The sequence below is a fragment of the Oryctolagus cuniculus genome, chromosome 5 (genome assembly GCF_964237555.1).
Source record: "Oryctolagus cuniculus chromosome 5, mOryCun1.1, whole genome shotgun sequence".
In the NCBI taxonomy this organism is placed as follows: Eukaryota; Metazoa; Chordata; class Mammalia; order Lagomorpha; family Leporidae; genus Oryctolagus; species Oryctolagus cuniculus.
This window is the reverse complement of record NC_091436.1, coordinates 153,686,070-153,693,114: the sequence shown is the minus strand read 5'-3', so window position 1 is coordinate 153,693,114 and position 7,045 is coordinate 153,686,070. Positions and strand designations below refer to the sequence as shown.

At 42.7% G+C, this 7,045-nt stretch overlaps 1 non-coding gene across 1 annotated transcript; it reads left to right on the top strand.

Moving 5' to 3' along the window:
- The first annotated feature begins 2,583 nt into the window (after positions 1-2,583).
- Positions 2,584-2,657, top strand: TRNAN-GUU (transfer RNA asparagine (anticodon GUU)). The gene has a single exon. It is a non-coding gene; the product is annotated as a tRNA-Asn (tRNA).
- Positions 2,658-7,045: the final 4,388 nt, after the last annotated feature.

The window sequence follows — 7,045 nt, the reverse complement described above, 5'->3', positions numbered from 1 at the left end:
TTTATATTCAAATAACTAGGAAATGGTCCATAAAACCGCCCGAAACAGAAGAATTTCACACAAATTTTGGGAAACAATGCCATCAATGTGTCATGTATGACAAGAACTGGCATTCTAAGTCATCCTATGCAAACACTCATTAAATGAGCAATTACTTAATATATATTTATTGAGGTCCTATCAGGTTCAAACCTGGAATGTTATGGCAAATGTCAGAAAAAGACAATATTCTTCCCTTCAGAATACATTCCTCTCACATGTTCCAGTGGAGGCAACACGAACAGCCATATAAAGCTTGTGACACGAACAAGCTAGCACAGATAAATAATGGCATATGTAATGGTAGTTATCTTCTCGCCTAAAGTAGGTCTGATGATGAGTGTCCAAGTAAGCAAATTCCCCCATGCCTCCCAGCTTTTTTCTAGTGATCTCACATATAGTTTTATTCTTGAAATCTTAGTTTAGCTAGTCCACTTCCATACCCCCTTGGGTATTTTAAAATATACATTATTTATTCAGTAAATTGTTTTACTTTTTAAAAAATGTGTAACTGACATATAAAATTATACATATTAATTGGCTACTATGTGATGTTTTGATACACATATCATTGTGTAATGTCCAGTCAGTGTATCTGTTTCATCAAACATTTTACGTGTCTTTATGTAGATCACATCCCCAATCCTATCCTCTAGTTTTTTAAAATACAGAAATAAATGTTGGCCTCTTAGGAGGAATGTGGTAGAATTCCCTCTTTTATTTTTCAAAAGATTTTAAGAAGTATTGGAGCATATTCTTTAAATGTTTGCTTGAATTCAGCAGTGAAGTTCTCTGCTTCTGGGCTTTTCTTTGTTAGAAGACATTTTGCTACTGATTCAATCTTGCTACTTATTAATGGTCAGTTTAGGTATATTCTATTCATTCATAACTCAATCTTGATAAGGTGCTTGTGTACAGGAATTTGCCATTTCTTCTAGGTTATCGATTCTGCAACATAATTGATCCTTAAACTAGGGACGTCCTGTAGACCGATGCCAAAGGGTTTTGTCCAGCATACGGAAAATTGGAGTCCGAGGGTGATGGGGAGGCTAGTTCTTTTAATGCCCACATCACGTTTCATCAAAAGGAGCCCCACTTGCTTGTTTGTGTATTCTTGTGGATGCAGGGTGGGAGGGAGGAGTTAGGATTGATTGAAAAAAGAAAAAAATCTATTAGATGTCAGTATTTTAATAATAATGCATCGTAACAATTTTCTTGTCATGTAAATGTTGACTGTGGTCATCTTCATAGAGCCTTAGTCTCTTTGTTGTGAATTGCAAGCATTCATTTATGTTTAAGTATGTTAACATTTTGACATTCATTGCAAGTGAAATACCGCGTTTTTCCCTTTTATTTTAATGTAGTGTTATTTTTGTTTGATGGAATTTATGTATTGAAAATACAACCGTGTTTCTGTTGTGGTCAAAAAGAAAAGGGGGGGGGGGATCCTGAACAAGCCAACCACATGTCCAACACGGAGTAGAGCAGTCCATAGAAGAAAGTGCTTCTCTGAACTCATGTCCTCAACCCCTGAGAGAGGCAAACACAGAGTTCTTGGTCCTAAAATAAAGAGATGATGAGGTTTGGTCCATTCCTAAATAAAAGCCACTCACCTCTCCACTAACAGGTATCTTCGTTCAAGTCCAGGGAGTCTTCCCTCTCAAAACTCCCAGTATTTGGCTGCTGCACCACTTACCCAGTCTCCTTTGCCTGTTGCAGCCTAGATTCTCATAGACACATCATCTCAAGGCATAGACGGATATATCGAACTCAAAGCCAGGTGAACACATGGAGGCTGCGTGTCCAGTACTTCAAACCTCCGACTCCCTGGTCCATTATCCCGCTCCACTCTTTTCTCCAGAGAACTTGCCACCTCCTAAAATCCCACACAATTTACTTATTTGTGTTTGTTATCTGTTTCTCCTCAGCTTAAAATCAACTCCAGTCTCTCTCCCTTGCTCTGCTGATGCAACCAAGTGCCGGACAGTGCCTGGCTCTTAGCAGACGCTCAACCACTGTTGCCAAGAGACCAAAAGGACACAGGAAATCCAGGTCAAGTTCGCAGGTTGAGACCATAAGCAGGTTTGTGTAAGCACCAAGTCCACCCACCCTACCCCACATCACGCTTCTGGCCAACCCACAGATGCTTAAAAAGCAGAACAGGCACAAATTTAGAAAAATCACAATGTTCAGAATGAAAGCCAAGAGAACTATTAAAAGTCGTCCACGCTGGGATCTGTATTTTGTTAATGGTTCTCTAGTTTACTGCAGGGACATGAAGGGAACTGCACTGAAAAGGAATTCTGTCAGGATGTCTACCCTTGGGGAAAGCAGGCACCAGTCCTGCCTTGTGCCTCCCATTATAATAGACTTCTGTTCTTTAACACACGCTGTTCCCATAGGAACGGTGAAAATCAAAGCATGCAGAATTGCTTTTTCCCCAAAACACACCGACCGAAAAGTTTCATTCTAAAATACACGGTTTAGATAAACAAACAAAACTGTAAAATAATTCCTTTGGAATAAGAAGCTCTCCACATCGCTGTCTCTGTGGCGCAATCGGTCAGCGCGTTCGGCTGTTAACCGAAAGGTTGGTGGTTCAAGCCCACCCAGGGACGAGTGCTCTCTGTAATTTCCTGGTAAACACTGCCGCTGCATTTTCTGACATCCACGTGTGTGCATTTTCACAATTTAAAAGAGGAACCTAGATTAAAATTTACCAAACTCCAAACGCCCCCGGCAATGCAGCATTTCACACTCCACCCTTGCACTGCCCTGGCCACCTGCCAGAGCTCTCCAACTTCCAGGGGCACCAGCAGACTCTGAGGCTCCTAAGGATGCCCCAACTCCTCTTCTTACCCTGTCTCCAGGGCCTTGAGACCCCTGGGCTGTGCCTACCGTGGACCTCCGAATGCGGCCGCAGACAATGCGCACCAGGAAGTGCGTTACCTGTTCTTTCTGTTCTCCTCTTCACGTAAGAAATGATACCGCAAATCCCTGGTTCCACTGGTTTCCTATGAAAAGCTCATTGCTTTTTAAGAATGGAAATTTCATTTCTTGCTTTTTAATTTAATTTCTTGCTTTCTCTTCTTACCCTAATGCGTCTATGTAACTATCAATTTTTGCCCCCCCCCCCTTTTTTTTGACAGGCAGAGTGGACAGTGAGAGAGAGAGACAGAGAGAAAGGTCTTCCTTTGCCGTTGGTTCACCCTCCAATGGCCGGCGCGGCCGCGCGCTGCAGCTGGCGCACCGCGCTGATCCGAAGTCAGGAGCCAGGTTGGCTTCCCCTTCTATTTTCATTAACTTACTCTATTAAAGAGTAACACTTTTTTTTTTTCTAGTGGACTATTTTACCTTCCCTGTTCACTTATTCTCTTTTTAGAAATGTCAGAACTGAAATATCTCGTTCAATTAACATGTTTGGATGTTTTGAACAACTTCCTTTTAAATGTTTGTAGTTTTCCTTCATTTTCATTTTTAAAGACTTATGTATTTGAAAGGCAGAGTTACACAGAGAGAGGAAGAGACAGAGATCATCCATTTGCGGATTCACTCCCCCAGATGACCACAAAAGTCAGGACTGGGCCAGGCTGAAGCCAGGAGCTTCTTCCTGGTCTCCCACGTGGGCACAGGGGCCCGAACACTGATTGCTTTCCCAGCAGCATTAACAGGCAGGTGGCTCAGAAGTGGAGCAGCTGGGACAGGAACCCATGCTCATGAGGGTTGCCTCCCAAGGAGAGGCTTAACTTCTTGTGCCACAATGTCAGCTCCTTTTCTCACATTTTGTTTAAAGATTTATTAGCAGACCTGCCTCTGTCTCCCCTCCTCTTCCCAGCTGAGTGACCATTACATTACTCTGTACTTCAATGAAATCAATTTTTTAGCTTCCCTATTTGCATGAGAAAATGTGGCATGTCTCACTGTGCCTCGCTTATTGTAATGACAGGATTTCATTTTTTTTTCATTCCATGTGAGTAGTATTATATAGCATATCTTCCTTACCTATTATGGCCATTTGGTTGATTCTTATCTTGCCTATTGTGAATACCATGGCAGTAAACTGAGGAGAATGTGGGCATCTCTTTAGTATGTGGATTTTCTTTTCTTTGGATAGACACCCAGTAGTGGAATAACTGGATCATGCAGCATTTGTATTTTCAGTTATTTGAGGAACCTCCATTCTGATTTCCATAATAGCAGTTCTAATTTACATTCCCACTCACTATATAAGAGTTTCCCTTTCTCTGCATCCTTGCCAGCATGGTTTTAATGTTTTTCTGTCCTTTGATAATGGTCAGTCTAACTGTGGAGAGGGATATTTCACTGTAGTTTTGATTTGCATTTCTCTGCTGTTTAGTGGAGTTTTTTTTTTTCTTTCCTATAATCATTACCCATTTGTATAACTTCTTTTATGTAATGTCTACTCAGGTCATTTGCCCATTTCAAAAACCAGATTGAGTTTTTTGCCTTTTTTTTTTTTTAATTTCCTTAGTATATTAACCCCTTGTTGAATGTTTTGTTGTGCAGAAGCTTCTTAAATAAGCTGATAAAATCCTATTTGTCTCTATTTGTTGCCTGTGCCTTTGGAGTCTTACTCAAAAAAAAAAAAAAAATCATTGCCTATACTGGTATCTTAAAGGATTTCCCTTATATTTTATTCCAGTAGTTTCATAGTTTTGGGTCTTAGATTTCGGTCTTTGACGCATTTTGAGTTGACTTTTGCATATGGTTGGAAGGGTAGGAGACTCTAGTTTCAATCTTCCACATGTGGATATCCAGTTTCCCCAGGCTATGAACCTTGATACAATGGAATTAGTTATTCCAAAATGATTGAGTTTAAAATAGGAAATTCCACAGTCCTCTCTAAATTCCCAATGGCACAGAGGCTGAGGGTTAGCCTGCCTGGGGCCTGGAAAATCCAACAGCCACTTGGAAAGGGGGGTGGGGGGAGGACCTGCAGTCTGCTATTCACTGACACCTCCCATCCAAGATGTGGGACTGTCGAGGCCCTCCTGGCTCCCACTGGCCTCAGGGGAGGCTGCTCCTTCCCAGTTGGAAGACAAGCTCAAGTATTCTTCCTGTCCCTGTCTACCCTTTCAGCCTTTCCTTGTGGATTTCACGCTAATTCCAGCTCTGCCCTTGCTAACCCTGCAGGAAAGGTTACAGCACCAGCCATTGCCTGCCTACTCTGGACATGTGTGCAAATGCTGCATCCTCCCAAGTGTCTTCATCCTAAGAACAGGCTGAAAACAGGAGAAAACCAGACAACTTTACACTGATGTTCACAGCTCAGTTCATGTCTCAACAGTTTTCAACATGTTGTAAGGGTTAAAAAAAGATTTAGGAAAGTACATGATTTTACTTCTCTCCAAGTTATTCAGCATCTCAGTTTTTGGTGGCCATGGAGGTGAGAACTGTAATTGACCAAGGCAGAAAAAAACCACTGGAAACCATTACTGAACCTCAAGCAGTCTGCTGAGCTCATCACTCTATTGTGGGGCACAGAGCACATCCCTGTGGGTTCCACCAAGGGTTTCTTCCATAACTTCTGTTACAAGACTTCAGGAAGACATTTCATGAGGAGTCATGAAAAATCAAATTCAAGATTGGCTAGAGATGTGACACACGCAGGTTTTTAGGAGTAAGGTCACAAGGCACTCACGAAACCCAACTCTGTGCCTGCCCTCTCCCCCAACCCCTCCCCCCCCCCCCGCCCCCCAAGCAATTTCCCATTTCATTCCTTGAGCAATCAGCCCACTGTAGAGCTGCAGACAGGGCCTCAGCTCCTGTTGGGAAAGGAACCAAGTTGCATCCTGGACTATGTGGCAAGCAGACCCATGACAGAGAATTATGCAATTTGCTACTCTTGGTGTTAGATGAAATCAATCTGTTCATATTTGCAGGTACACTTCCTGCCCTAGTCTATGAAATGTGCCTCTCATGAAATTCATGCAATAACCATTCATCATAGGCACAGTGAGAATGTTGGGACTAAAAGGTAAAATACTCAATGGAAAACTGTCTCTGAGCTCAGTTTTAGTGAGGAGACACAGTATTATATGACTTTGTATTAAGTAAATTAATAAAAAAAAAAAAAAAACATATGTGCAGCAGGTTAACGCCCTGGCCTGAAGCACCAGCATCCCATATAGGCTCCAGTTTGAGACCTGGCTGCTTCACTTCCAATCCAGCCCTCTGCTATGACCTGGGAAAACAGTCGAAGATGGCCCAAGTCCTTGGGCCCCTGCACCCGCATGGGAAACCCGGAAGAAGTTCCTGGCTCCTGATCAGCGCAGCTCTGGCCGTTGCGGCCAATCAAGGAGTGAACCAGCAGATGCAGGAACTCTCTCTCTGTGTAGTGTAACTCTTTCAAATAAAGAAATAAATCTTGAAAAAAAAAAAAAGTGTGCTTTTCAAAAGGGAAACAAAATTCTGAGTGCAAAAACTTAATTTTCCTGCCTTCAAAAGGCTTCGTCTAGACAAAGTCAAGATGAAAAGTTCCTGGGAAATTCATTTCCTTCCACCTATGACTTACCCAGCCTGCTTGGATGCAGGCATGAGCCCTTCGTGCAGCGGGTTAACACCCTGGCCTGAAACACCAGCATCCCATATCAGCGCCGGTTCTAGTCCCGGCTGTTCCTCTTCCATTTGAGCTCTCTGCTATGGCCTGTGAAAGCAGAAGATGGCCCAAGCCCTTGGGCCCCTAAATCTGTGTGGGAGACCCGAAAGAAGCTCCTGGCTCCAGATCGGTGCAGCTCTGGCCATTGCAGCCATCTGGGGAGTGAACCAGTGGATGGAAGATCTCTGTCTCTACCTCTAACTTTGCCTGTCAAATAAATAAAATAAATCTTCAAACAAAATTCAAGTAATAACCACATTCTTACTACTCCCTATAAGTCACCAGCTTGAATGATCAGTCACGGTGTGAAGGTTTCTTAGTTTATTGTAATATTGGAGTTCTCCATGCCTTGCAGTGGCTTGCATTGATTCTCTGAAGCCCCAGGGC